We start from the raw sequence: 15,276 nt of genomic DNA on the forward strand, positions 1-15,276 counted from the left end.
GTGTCTGCATTGGCCGGGGCATCACTGCCGGCGGATGCTCAACACCAGCAGATTCAGAGGACTGGCTCAGTCCTGAGGGTGCAGCTGGACCCTCTGCATGTCGTCACTGAGTGGAGGATGTTGTCAGAACTCTTCTTCATCATGGCCCACCCTCAAAGTAATGTTCTGGTGAGCCAGAGGAGCACGAGGCTCGGAATGACTAAGTGCTCCTCGGAGGTCATTCCTTCCTGAGGCAATCCAGTTATACAACTCCTTCATCAGAACTCTACTGTACTACTCCTGATAATCTATTGTTTCACTCATGTCCATATTTATTTTTTCTGCACATATGCATTGACAATTTTCAAGTGTTGAGCAGTCGTTCAAAAGCAATTTCCTTGTGGGCATAAATCAAGTTTTTCTGAATGTAGATTTGTCATTGCAGAGGTAATGACCTATGCTGCAACCAACCACCAGGTGGTGACCAAGACACGTTGGCTTCACTTTTAAGGAGCTGTCATCCATCCTTATATTCAGTCTATGGGCGGGTCTAAGCAATCATAAATAAATATACTTGTTATTCTATTTTGTATTGTTGCTTCACTTTGCATCCTTGCGAACACTGTGTTTTATTTGTATACAGTGTGATACTTAGTGTCAAGTTTATAAAGACCCAATCTTACACCGTTTCAAACGGGTCTCAATTGTTCAAGCTTTATTTCCGCTTTGGTTTTGTTTTGAAAATCTCCTGCGGAAACAAAGAAACACAACTTTCCTGAGAGAGGGAGAGTGAGAGAGAGAGAGAGAGAGAGAGAGAGAGAGAGAGAGAGAGGGAGAGAGAGAGATAATGAGAGCGAGAGAGAGATAAAGACAGAGAGAGAGAGAGAAAAAGAGAGAGAGAGAGAGTGCGAGCTAGAGAAAAAGCGAGAAAGAAAGAGAGAGAGAGCTAGAGAGAAAGAAAGAGAGCGAGAGAAAGAGCTAGAGAGAGAGAGAGGGCGAGAGAGAGAGAGAGTCCTGAGCTGACCGAGCAGTGCCGCCTCCACGCCACACGGCGGCGGTAGCGCACCGTTCCCCGGGCCGTGGTGGAGAAGAAGCGTGGGGGGGGGGGGCTGACTCTCGGACAGTGAACACTGCGGTACATGCGACAGCCGCTCAGCCCATGAACGCGTTTCTCCCCCCGACAGCAGCAGCGGCGACGACACGGAGGAAAACAGTCGAGTGTCCGCGGCGGAGACGAGCCCGACACAACCCGGGGAACCGTGACTTCTGCTCGGCGCCGCAGCAACCGTGAGTGGCCTCTCCCCCCCCCCCCTCCGGTGGTGTTATCTAGCTGGGCAGCGGAGGATGAGCGGAGCTGCGAACACGACTCGGGTTCCGCTGGTGTTTTATGTAAGATCGGTGCTGGTGATGGAGCTGCGCAGGCTCGTTTACCGCGACCCCCTACCGCGGGATTAACCCTGGTGTGTGAGTGCGGTTTGTGGGGACATCTCGCCTGGAGGTTCACCGACACAGAGTGGCCCGGTGGTGGAGGTTCAGCCTGTCAGAGTGGCCCGGTGGTGGAGCTCTGCCCCGGGGACCACAGTCTCACAGGCGCTATGCTAGCTGCTGCTGATGCTGCTGATGCTGCTGCGGCTGCAGATCTGTGTTGTGCAGGTTGAGTCAAATCCACTCCTGCGTTTAAAATCCACAGCAGAGAGAAGGAGAGAGAGAGAGAGAACAACTGGATTATTCAGAAGTCAATTCATCTGAATCCTCCGATTTAAAGGGAATCAACTGGAACCAGAACTGACATTTTGCTGTAATTGCTGCAAATTATGCCACATTCCCCCCCTATAATAAAAAATAGACCTGCTCTGGTAACACTGAGTCTCATGTGGGGAGAGCAACCAGTTTTCTTTTTTACTCCCTGACACAGTATTTACCCCCGAGTCAGATTGAACCATCAGTTCTTTTCTCCTGCAAAAACCTTTCAATTCTCAAATGTATCCATCATGGATTTACACAATTTATTATGTTATAATTGTGTTATAACGTGCAAAACACTAACCAACTTTGTTGCTGCAAAAAAAGGACATTTTTTACACCAGTATCTGTTACTGCTCTTCCCAGATTGCACTGAAGCCACGTTTTTATTTAAAAACTTCAAAATTCTGTAAGCATAACTTCTGAATCATGAATATGAATAAAACGATCATCGCTATAACACGTGTATCCAGTGGCCACAAGAATGCACTCGTCCATTTGTTATTCAGCTGCTTTTAAAGTGAAAAAACTCAGTTCTTCATGTTATGCAATGCACTACATTGTGTATGATCCAGCAAATAGACAGACCAGGACAGAGCAGAACTGTACCCCGACCAACACTGATGTTTTTAGATTGATAACAATATCAGAATATGAAGCATGTAAAGACGTCTGATCATGATGAACGTGACTTTGTGCAAACTTAAATCTATTTTTCCATTTCTTGGCATTTCTGTGCTGACTTCAGCGACACCAGAATCTATTTGAAATAATGAGCTGATATCAGCAGCCTAATCGATCTTGCTCAAATTAGAACAAAACCTGCAACATTCATAGAGAAAGAATGTAAATCTACACCTTTCTCCTATGTGGTGTTCAGAGAAACATCTGAACCTCTGGTGTTGTATTAGGCTCCTGTAACCTGAGGGGGGCAATCAACTTAAAGAAAAAATGTGATTTAAAAATATGTAGCGTTAAACCTTACCTTTATAAACTAGGTCGAATTTTGATGCTACAAAGTTTTGGATATTCTTCTCCTGATGAAGGGAAATAGTTTACAGTGCAGTAACAACATCTTATTAAGGTTAACGCTGATAAATAAATGAATGATAATCAAATTTAGCCACTTGCTTTTTTAGTAGGCAACTGGTGTGCTCAAACTGGGCCATTTCCCACAACAGGCACTCGCTGGCAGCTACGACAAAGCTCCAAGTGTTTCATCTCCAAGGGACAGATGCCTGTTAGCCACAGTGCAAACAGGCTTTCACATATCACACAAGTCCCACTGTTAATTCTTATGTTTATGCTGGCAACTTAACATTCATTTCCCAAATCCCTGTTTCACTGTGTGTCGTCAGTGCTGGGACCTGGGGTAGAGTAAGGATTTTTTTCAAGGAGGAGATCACTGGAACTTCACAGGTTTCAAATCCTGTGGGAAGACGGCAAGTGCTTGTTTTAATCTTATCAGACTCTTAGACTTACATGGAGAAGGCACTTCATTAGGAACACCTTGCTGAAACTAATGCAATCTAACACGACAGTCCAGCAGTAAATCCTACCCTCTCACTGGCTACAATGCTCGGTTAGTGTTTGAGGGGGGGTGGGATCAACCTTATGGTCATTTTCCAGGGATGTGAATATGTTATTTTGTCCACCCCCTTTAATGTCACTGATGGTGGGCTGACGAACAGAAAAATCACCTCATTTGTACTGGCAGCAATTACCCTTGAATCAAGTGCAATTTCCTTTTGAGGGTTCTCCATTCCTGAAGCTAAGTCAGCGGTGAGACTTGGCGCCGACGAGTAGCACAGACTCATATTTTCCTTCAAACAACACCGTAGGATTATTTCTGCAGAACAACAATCCAGGTGAAGCATCAATTACTTGTTTTCACTTAAAGAAATTATGCGTAATGACTGAATCTATTTGCAGCTGTGTGGTGGGGGGGGGGGGGGGGAAAGCAATTTGGCTGATTTGCTGAGTTAAAGGGGGGGTAATTGAGGTATTTGCAAAATCGGAATGCCGTAGTCAGCTAAAACAAAGCAGTGTCAGGACTCAGGACCAAACCAATCAAACACTGCGCAAAGCTACGTTGAAGGGCCGCCTCCGCTGGACCTCACTGTATAAAAACTGCGGCATCACTGTTCCACCTGCTGAGGGGACAAGTTTAAAGTGTCGAAAACGGCTTAGACCAGGGGCTGAGGAAACCATATTGGATTTTACTTGTGTGTGTGTGAGTGTGTGTGAGAGAGAGAGTGAAGTTCACTCAGCTTTGCTGCATTGTGCCTGCATGCAGCTGAGGTGCTGCACTGGTTCTACGTTAGTGGACTCATGTGGCTGTAGAGAAGCAGCTCCCTCCTCTCCCGGTGCTGATGTAAACAAGCAAGGTAGAAAGTGTGACATCCTTTAAAATACAGTTTGGTATTTTAATGTGGAAAAATTAAAACATAGTTGCGTGCAGTCAGAATAAACTGCCATTAAAGAGCTCTATCCGAGCAATGCTATCTATCTTCATTACAGGAATGTGGGCGTTAACCTGGAAGAAAAGAAGGCGGCTGAGGCTAACATTGTTAACATTTAGCCACACTAGAAAAACCATAAATTACACTATTTACCGCTAGATGCTGTGATCCAGATTACATTCTGCTCAATCTTTACTGCTTCCTACGTGGTTTCTCACTTTTCAAGGAGTCGACAAGTATAAATTACAAAATAAAAGGGAAATTAGTCATTAGGAACCTCCCTTTGCCCTTCACACAGCCCCATGTTGACAAAAGCAGCATCTGTCATAGATCTATATATTCCCTGCCCAGAGGACATTGTTGTTTGAGCCGTGATGCATACATCATGGGGATAAGGCTCTATAAAAAGACAGTGCAATTCTCCAGGATTTGCAGGCCGATGGGTGCTGATGAGAATGCGGATATGCATAAACCACACAGGCTCAATATCAGTCATTATTGTGATAAGCTGCAGGAGAGATATCCAATTACTCCGTTGCCATGATGTAAGGGTTGTCACCTTCTGTAGAAATAGGGCCACATATAATATGACCTGAACCTCTATACCTGATAGTGAACCTTCTTGATTGGACACCTTTTACCCCCGTATTCGTGTCTCTAAGCTGGTTTGCTGTTTTCATGACTGACACACTTTCAGGAATTCTGCTGTTTTCTGAAAGGATCACCCGCCAAGCACCGAATTTTGTGCAAATGGTTCCCTTGGCGAGAGGAGAACCTCTTGGATTGCCCAGTACGTGTTTGCAAGCAAAATATTTGAATGCAGAGGTTAAATGATGGGTAAATCGCTCTGGCTGCCTCCGCTCTGGATGTCCTGAATCTATTTGCTTTCCTCTGTAGGACAGTGTTAATCCTGCAAAAAACAGATGTAAGCCTGGTCTTATCATTAGTGCAGTAGGCCTACGTGTAGTTAATTTGTCTTCCTGTAGCTGAAGAGTGATTATTCAGTGTGTCAGGAACAGTAGCATAAACAGAAATGTGGAGGGGAACTAGCCGTCTGTCTGCAGGTAACAAATGGTTCTTCAGTTAATGGCGTTCCAATTACAAGTGAGAACGTTGTGTTACTAGCACAAGCACTTTGGAAATATTTGAAATGAATACACGGATAACAATAGAGACATACTCTTGACTTCCCTTGTTCAGCTTATCAGTGGCCATTTGTGGCTAACGACCATTCATCCGTTGTCCTGGGGACTTTTCCTGAAACACACCAGGCATCCTGTTTTCCTCCCTCTCACTTAGTTATTGATTTAAGTCAACATCAGCTTGTATTTCATGGTGTTGCATCAACTGATCAGGCCTGTGTGACACTTGGCAGTCTCCCCACCTTCCTGTCTCTGCAGCTTTTCTGTTGCCCAAAACCAAATATACGAAAAAGCTCTTGTTGTCGTCAGACTCTGTGTTAAGAGGGAAAGATGTACATGTGGGGTTTCTCCTAACCTGTAATCGGTTTGGAGTATAAACTGCCTTTAGCTCTGAATGACAGGCATGACAATACTAGCCAGTATGGAGTATTTGTAGTGGTCCCAGTCCTTAAGAGATCTGTCAGGGCTGTTGTGGAGATATAAACGTGGGGAAGTTGTTAACCACAATTGTTTCCAAAAGAACATAAGGATTTGAGACCTCAGTGATTATGAAATATCTAAAATTAGCTTTACTACAATATCTTGTTAGTGTTTTGGTCCAGGTTTAGCCATATTCACATTTTATCCATTGGCATTTTTCAGAGTCCATCCTCTCAAGGCAAACAAAACCCTTTAATGTGTAATCACGGCCAATGGTGCCCCTCTCTTATCTTTTATACCCAACAATTACACTAAATCACTATGATCTGAAGTACTCTGATCCTGCAGTCACCATGTTTCTGTTCAGTGACTCTGAACTGCACCAACGTGGTGTGAACACGGGGGTTAGTTGAAGTTATAATAATGCTCTTCAGTTTAACACAAAGAAAACAGAGGAGGTGGTATTTGGTTCCCCATGTGACTCTCTCATAAAGTTCCTTCTTATTGAAATCCACACTGGAAAAAGTCGCACTGGAAGAAGTCAATCAGGTTATTTATCAACATTTGCCGGCAGTGTTGGAAGATCATACTGAATGTGTCGGCAGAAGGACAAGGCAACGAATGAAAAAGTCTTTTGAGGCGAGCTGATAGATTCTTTTTTTAATACGTCTGTGCTCGTGAGAGATCTACAGTATCATAATATCATATGGTAGAAGTGTTTGTCCACTACTTAAATGTCAAAACTGATTCACCAACTAAGATTCTGCTCAAAGATAGTAGGTCAACATCCTGAGAAACTATGAATCATCCTATCACTATGATATACTGAGGCTGGCCAACAACACAGTCCTGAACAGTACAGAGAAACTGCTTCCATCAAATATAAATATACAGGGTTTCACGATTTGATAAGCTCAGACTGAAGCACTCTGTCATGCACCAGTCATAACATTGAATATGGCACCAAGTCAAATGTATGTTGAATTGAATATATTTTTGTGCTGCAGCAATATTAAGTTAAGCACCTGTCTTTGTCTGTTGTCCTAATTTGATGTGACGTTAAAAATGTAGGTGATATAATGCAATAACAGTTGCATACAAACTTGAACTACACAGATTTAACTCTGTAGTTTTGAAATAACTGGTTTAAGGCTCAAAACTAATCCCAGTCAAACTCGTACTGTGAGCAACGGGATCTTCTCTGCCACAGATTTGCCGTAATAATGGAACCTGAAAGGGACCCATGGCGAATGTACTTGAACCCAACATGCATTCATTCATTTTCATAAAGAAAGACCTGATACGAGGTAACCAGAGAAAGACCTCACCAGCATGATGTGCTATTATTCAATTAGCAAGTTGTTATGACGGAAGAGAGCAACAATATGATAACAACACTACTTTTAGTTCTACTAATGACACTACTGGATAATGTCTTAATCAAACAACAGTAGTTACTGAAAATAAAAAATATAAACCATATTAAAGTTGAATATTTAAACCAAACAATTCAAAAATACTAAAAAATTGGCAGAATAAATATGCAAATTAAATAAACTTTGATTTAGAGAGAGGATGAGAACACACTTGTTCTTTTCATATGAATTCTTAAGTGGTGGGGATGACTTGAATGAGTGACTTTGTCAAGCCCTTTTTCGTGCTCTGCTTCAAAAGCTCAATTTGATTACAGTGTGTGTGTCATGCAGTCATGTCACTTTCACAAAATACTGCGGCTACAGATGACCTTGCTGTGACATGTTTCACAGGGACAGTCAAAAATTGTGCTACCCTGCTGTTGTTCTCCACCCACTTCTCATTAGAATTGAAATAGATTTTTGTTACCCGCTTAATTTTGCATGAGTGGCCAGTTTCAATCAATTAATCAGTCCGTGCAAAACAAACTGAAATAGATCAAGTTTGCTCGAGGCTACTATTGTTAACTTGGAGCTACTGTTCAGTTTGGAAGAGGCATGAAGTAGGTGTTGTTAGATAGCGTGTTCGTATGAAACTCATATTGTCAAACTTGTGTACACAATGTATAAAACATGCCAATTGTGGTGCTTTTAGATTGTTGTTAGTCTCCAAAGCAGTTGTGTTTGTCCTTATTAATTTGAATTGCAAACTGTCTGGCTGAACCACCGGAAAGTAAAGGGTCAAAAGGGTGTGAATTTATCCATGGTGTATTGCACAGATATAATGATGGTGTGAGCCAGGTTTCTTCAAGGCTTTGTGCTCCCTTCACGATGTAGAACCCTGAGTGTAGGCTCTTTCATAACTGGACATTATCTCACACTCGTGCAAATGTCAAAGCAAAAGTTTATTGTTGTTTTCAGGATTGAAAATCCGGTGTAACTCTGCCTGGAAAGCAGTACACAGCATCTCAGAAAAAGGCCACCACCATTTCAAGTAGTTTGTTTGTAGGCCTGGCATCCAATGGTGAGAACTTGTAGATTTGGTCATCTTCTATGTGTCGTACTGCAGCTTTCAACATATTATACTCACAGTTAACCTCAGAACAAGAATACTGGCTGTGATTTTGTAGAGTGGTGTGAGGCAGGGAAGGGGTTTGTTGCAAATAGAGCATTGTGACCCCGGCTTGCATGACTGAGACACTGTGCACCTCCCTGAGGGGGGGGCACATCAAAACCACCCCATCAACCCTGTCACCAAATTGTGGTGAGCAGGAAGCCGCAGGTTGCGACCATTATTCATGCTGTATGCGTTAAGATTTGACACAGACAAAAGTGTAGATGCTGGCGGGGGGGTAGAGCTTGTGAGTGAAAGGACAGACTGTGTTTTTGGTTTTCTTTAAAATACATTTTGTAAGTTCTTTTTAAAGACACGAGACATGAGTTCTCGGTAAAAACAGAAGAAAGGGCTAATGCACATGCCAGACAAGGTTAGCATCAGAGCATGAATGTGACATTACGGTCAATGCCGTACATACACACACACACACACACACACACACACACATGCATGGACACACTCCCACGTTGGCACAACAAAAGGTAGGACAAGGGCCTCATGCAACCACCAGGAATACACTTGACCATAGTTGACAGGACCACTCACTGGCAGAGATTCTATATAACTGGTGTTACTCTCTGTACATAAAGGAATGTTTGCTTACATTTTCCATGAGGTGCTAAAAGGAAATGGTCAGTTACATTGAAAACAACAAATGCAATATTTAAGCTAGAACTACACAACTATTACACACTGCCAGAACTCTTCCTCAAATATGTATGTTTCTATTTATTGTTTATAGCCATTTCTGTTTTTCTTTCATAGTAGACTTAATGTCTACAGGATCATCCAAGGTATAGGTCCTCAATAGGTGGATTTGGATCTGGACCTGACCCAGACGCCATTCTGTACGGACCCAAACCTACTATTAGATTTTGACGGAGCATTACTACTGAACCTGCGCTCCTTTAACGCGGTTACGGTAGTCTTATTTTAACCTGCGCAGCTTATCTCATCTTTATGGTAGTAAATCCTGGAAGCAGATGGTAGAGTTCCCTTTTCTCACTGAACAAGAGAAAGTGGGAACAAAGAGAAAAGATGTTGCATTTTTTAATCTTGTACAGATTTTATTTTGGACAGATTATTCGATAGATGCAGCCCTAGTGAACAGTTCTCTGTGCAGCAGGGGGAGCGTGACTCCTGGGCTCTGTCCTCATCATGTCCTCACCACGTCTGCAGCCCATCTTTACTTGGCTCAATTACCGCAGGTCACCTTTGTGGTTCAAGAAAGCTGCAATGAGCATTACCACAGGCCAAACTGTTAAGATTGTAGATGGGGCCCAATGTTTATCAATGTTTTTTACTCTTCGTTTGTTTGAGTACATGATGGAAGGAACGTCCATTTTCATTCTCTCTCTCTCTAGCTACTGTTCTTCATATTTAAATACAATGGTAAGCTATCTCATCGGCACCTAGTTACTGTAGGTAGGAAATGTTATTAGTCATGGTAACAGTTGATGTTGTTGTACCATCTGAACTAACAGCCTTACTCAGCTAATATGCGTTAAGTGTTGCCTGGACCAAATATAGTTATTAGTCAAAGTCATTAGGGAAATAGAAAACCTAAATAGCCCCACAGAGATCTCAGATTATTGTTGCTCTGTTTTCCCGAATTGATCATTTCCTCTCCGCATCCTCTGTCCAAGTTAATATTAATTTGAAATTAGCTAATTTGAAATAACTAAAGCCAATAACTTAACCCATGAGAAATTGCTAAATGAAGGAGGAAAAACAGTTTCTACTCAGCAGTTTGAAACACCATAATAATGTGAAATAACAAATAACCGCCCATTCTTCAAAATACAAATTCATGCGCCTAGTTTTGTCTTTACACGCAAAACAACAACATTCCATTGCATAGCATTCACATAATCCAAAAATGCAGGTACAATACCCCTGCTCCCTCATTCACATGCCTGTACTTGAGACAGAAGTGTATCTGTCATTGCCTTTTACACGAGCTCGCTGTAGATCTCTATGATACTGGAGAAAAAGCCACATGGCCCTAGGGTATGGCTATAGTGGGTTGCCGTGTCTGTCAGTAGAGCCACTATGAGCCGTTTTAAAAGGCATTCTTTGTGAACATATGCGCAGGAACAAACATCCACACAAATGTTCACGTCATAGCAGTTCACTGCGTGCGTATCACCCCCCCGAAAACATGGATTGTGTCATGATGTGGCTGTACATGTATTCATAGTAGATTAGGCTAAGCCCATCAATAATGCAGGCCACACGGAGTAGCTGGGAAAACACTCTTTTCTTATTTTATAAGCTCTACTCTACAGTTTGGCTTTTAAAGAACGCACAGTCGGACAGTAAATCCTCTGCCCTGGAACAACAGATTGTTCTCCAAACTTCTGAACGTCTGACGCACAATACTGTGAATGAGTGAAGTTGTCTTCTCTTGAGCTCGCTTGTCTTTTGCCGTATTCATCAGCCCTCTCTGTCGCCGACTTGTCCTCCATATTCTATGGAGCTCTGCAGAGAGCCCTTGGTGATATGGCTATATATAGAATGAAAAGGAGGAGCAAGATTAAGCAAAATAAAGAAGAGCCCGTTTAGTGTGTGGTCCCAGGGAGTTAGCCTCGATGCTCCTGCCTGAAAAGGGTTAACAACGCTCCGATTTGGCCACTAGACTGTTTTCGTCTGTGATGGACTGACTCAGGGTGAAGAGGCCTGGCCTCAGCAGTCTGAGATAGACTTCCTCAATTAACCACAATAACTTCTGGCTAAATGCCCTTTGTGAGAGATCGTCCCAGCACCTACCTCCCTTTGCTGTCATAGCTATGACGGACTGCAATTGACAAAACTGTTTTGTTGCTGATGGGTATTGATAAAGTGACGATTTTATTTTTACATTTCCCATATTGTTATATAATTCTCTGTCAAGGGCCCTTTGGAGTCCCCGAGCACCTCCAGGGAAATACCTGCCCAGTGTTTGTCATTAGCATCAGTTGACTTTTTAAAAATAACTTTTCATATCAAGTCAGACCATCAATGTTCCTGGCTGAAAACGGTTTGTGACAGAATTAAGATAATGTGACCAGTGACTGTATTAAGTATGACATGTCTGGGCTTCCTCCTACATGAAGGTAATATATCCTGAATATAGGCGCGGCCATCTTGTGTTGCTAAATGATTCACATTTAAGTCTGCGCAGCGTTTGAGCCGCGCTACTGAGGTCGCATCGATACGCCCAGTCAATCTCCGCTGTCAATCATCATGTCTCTTTCTCTGTCTGATAAATTATGAGATTTTTACAGAACAATGAATAGATCTTTATGAAACAAATTATCTATAGGTGATTGATATTTATGATATCCAAAAAATAATGTTGATCCAGTGAATTTAAATATAGTTGTATAAGGGGGCTGCATTGGCAGAGGTATGTGTTCTTACACAACTCAATTTGTGTGCTCAGCTCTTCACGTAAATCCAGTAAACAGCGTGCCAGAGCCGATGATATCAGGGCAGGCCTCCACACTGAGTGGATGAAGAACTTAGTTCCTCCCTGGTGTTCTGTGAACAGATAGAGATGCTCCATTGGGACTCAACATGGTTGGGGGGGTTTGCTGGGAGCAGAGCGTAGCAGGTGCTGTGAGCCCATGGGGGCATATTTGTGTACTCATGCCCACTCAGTAGGAACATTTTAATTTGATCCCTTTGTTTCTATAAAACAGGTCAGGATTTGTTCTCCCCCTGGGCATCTTGTGTCAGAACTCTGTGGTGTTGCAGCTTCATGTATTTTACTTTTTCAAAACATAGAATCAGCTTTTGGTGTTCCTTAAGTTCTCTGTGTGATTGGTTTGATCAGCTAGGAGGTCTTCCATTTTTTCATTTACCAGCCACATGCTTGCAGGATCACACTCTATCGCAGGCAGCGTCGGGATCCGTCCAAAAGAAAAACAAAAACATGACGCCATGCAAAATAAATCTTGCTTTGCTGGCTGTGGTGTTAAACTAATGTACCCTCATTCATTCTGGGGATAATTGGGACAAGTGCTTCAGTTGATAGAATGTTTTAACTTATCTTTGGCATGCAGTCTGCGTTTGCCACACATAATGACAGTATGTTTTTTTTGCAGTGTCGGAAAATCCATGTGCGTCAGAGTGGAATGTTCTCTGGTTTCTGTCTCGGCGTGTCCAAAGTCGCAGGTCATTTGCTCAGCAAAAGCAAAACATCACAACAAAATACGAGATGTTATTCCTCAGTCCCCCTGTATGTGTCGATGTTGGATAAAGAAAAATGGAAACACGTGATCGTGATGCTAGATTTATATCTGTTCCTTTAGACATATAAAGCCATATATGGTTTATGCACTCAGATCCGTGATTTGTGTTATTCTTATGATCACAGACCCGGTGAATAATCTTTTCCCAAATAGACCATAGATAGTTGGATATAGTTTACTGGTTGAAATGTCATTGCAACCAGTTGGTGATTTACTAAGAACCGATAAGTCCTCATTGAATACTTAAAGGATCCTGGTAATCCTTCTGGTATTTTTCAACATATAAGCACTAATATTAGTTTTCCTGGCACAACAAATATCTGGTTTCATTGCAGTTACGTCTTGTTTTTGATTTCGAAGGAGACCTATTGTGCTTTATCAGTCTTTGTGAATCTATACGTTGTGCATGGCTCAAAATCTCCTAGTCCTCAGCACATGGAGCTCTTCTCTCCCGCAGAAAACAAACCTTTTTCCTTACACATTTTAAATTAATTACACCTGTATAATTAAAAATGATTGTCAGTTTTGTGTTTAATTGGCGTGTCGTCTGTACACAGCTTCCTTTCGTCTTGACGTAACGGAACTCATCACCAGATGGCCAATCAGAGCAGACTGGGCTTTCTAGCGAGTGGGGGCGGGAGCTGAATCCGGCTGCGAGACTCTCTGCTGCTGCGGCAATGAATAAAATAAAGCTGCTAAAGCTTTTTCTGAACACATATTCAAGTAGTGCCCCAAATAAAAAATATGAACCTCCAAAACAAGCATAATAGTTCTTCTTTTAAAATTGCCCTATGCATACGTCCTAGATACGTCCTCGTCCCTGTCAAAGCTCTCTGAATAATCACGGCTCCCTGAAACACCTCTTCCCTTCTTTCGTCTAATCTGAAAAATATGTGGATTACTGTTGAGATCAGAATCTAACTGTACATGTTTGTTCCTTTGCACATCTTCTGCTGTTGTGTGTGTGTGAGAGAAATTTTGTTTTTCCCAGTTACTGCAGTTTTGGCCCAGACCTGCTGTGCTGTAGGACCACCGTTCTGGCTCGCTGTCATTCGTTCAGTGTGGTGTACACGTTGCAACAGCAGCACTCACAGCATCACATTAACAAATATACAGTGTTCCTCACTATAAGAAAAGTCTATCCCGATATATTTATAGATATGTTGGTTCACCGAATCTCTCCTTTCATGGCCGTTTGAAAATAATGTGTGTGATGCTACTGGATCCCCACCCACTCATGATAAAAGGGGACTCTTAATAAGATGTAAGTCCAGTGTTAGACTCCCATGGCCTCGCCGTTGAGCAGCTTTGGGTGAGGCCCTGCTACGTTGTCAGTTCAGCTCCGGCTCTCGGTCTTCGACTGTTCATCTGACAAGTGTGTCTGAAGTGGCAGGGTTCACCACTCTCAGTCAAATCAGACTCTTTCACACCGGCGCTGTTATTTTCTATGTTGGAGCTCCTTCAGCTCAGTTGTTAGTGTTGATGTTATTTGTGAATCACACAACGCCACGGTGTTTTATTTCTTTGTCAGGAGGCTCCCCTAGTGTCACCTTGGCTGTTTCCCTCTGTCAGTTTTTATATGCCTACGAGACATCTCTCCAGTGACGTACCCACGCTCACACACTGCGATTTTTGTCTTCAGGCAACGCACACACACACACACACACACACACACACACACACACACACACACACACACACACACACACACACACACACACACACACACACACACACACACACACACACACACACACACACACACTCTCACTTAGACAAAGTGGTGCTGAAAGATGTGCCTAAATTAGGATGCTCTTCTGCACTAAAGGCAGGTGTGGGGCTTTAGCACCTCCTGCAAATCTTACACTTCTCAAACGTGCACGGTGAAGACGTCAGCGAGAGGCTTCCATTTCCATCAATGCTTCGAGTTGCAGGACACAATTAAACCTGTGAGTACTTTCCTGCGCGTTTGCACATAGCTTTGGGCTTTCTCAAGTGAAAAGCAGATTATCGGTGGATTTTAAATTTAGCTCTCATTTTTCAGGATAAAGGCACAGTGTCAGTCGTTTACTTTTTGATATCACGAAGTGGAAAGATAGAGAAGTCGTAAGAAAATGTTTCCAGAAAGACAAGCCTGTGCAAAACATGACAAAAAAATTCTTTCTGTAAATTCTCATTTACCTCAATGACTCCTTCTCCATGTGAACCTGTCGTATTATAACCATCTCCACAGCAGTAAATCCATTAGCACAGCAACAGAAAAGCCATTTTCATTCACTGATGAATTGCAGTGTATTTTCCCGTTGTGCTGATTGACATTAAGTTAGCAGCAATACAGTTTAAATAATAGAAAAATTGGAAGAGCAAAAAAGAAAATTAAAAAAACAAATGTTTGTTCTAATAATAAATATATTATAATATTTTTTTTAATTTGAGTTACCCCTGTTATACCTCGGTTTTACAATGAAAATCTAATATCTCAAACATTATTTGTATTGCAGAGCCTAAATAATATTGTGCAATGGATGTTGTGCTAAGATGAGTAGCCGCTGCAGACAAAATGCATTTACTGGGATGATTGCCTTTTAATTAGGTGAAACCATTTAGCTGCGTCGGAGCCCAACCTGATGACCTACAAAGACTAAGTGGAGAGGGAGTCCTGTCGGGCTAACAGGATCTAAACAATGGCCCCCCCGACACACACACATACACACACACACAGACACACAGCCTTTAAATGGCAGTGCAACAGCGAGGGGCAATTGC

At 42.5% G+C, this 15,276-nt stretch overlaps 1 protein-coding gene across 1 annotated transcript in view; it reads left to right on the forward strand.

Annotated features, from left to right (window-relative positions):
• Positions 1 to 1,123: 1,123 nt before the first annotated feature.
• The window catches only part of adarb1b (adenosine deaminase RNA specific B1b), a 113,616-nt gene continuing 99,463 nt past the window's right edge, over positions 1,124 to 15,276 (forward strand). The window contains exon 1 of the mRNA XM_061089188.1: positions 1,124 to 1,266. The gene's annotated coding sequence lies outside the window, so the exon portion shown is untranslated. The remainder of the gene's footprint in view (positions 1,267 to 15,276) is intronic.

Source organism: Limanda limanda, chromosome 16, assembly GCF_963576545.1.
Source record: "Limanda limanda chromosome 16, fLimLim1.1, whole genome shotgun sequence".
Classification (NCBI taxonomy): domain Eukaryota; kingdom Metazoa; phylum Chordata; class Actinopteri; order Pleuronectiformes; family Pleuronectidae; genus Limanda; species Limanda limanda.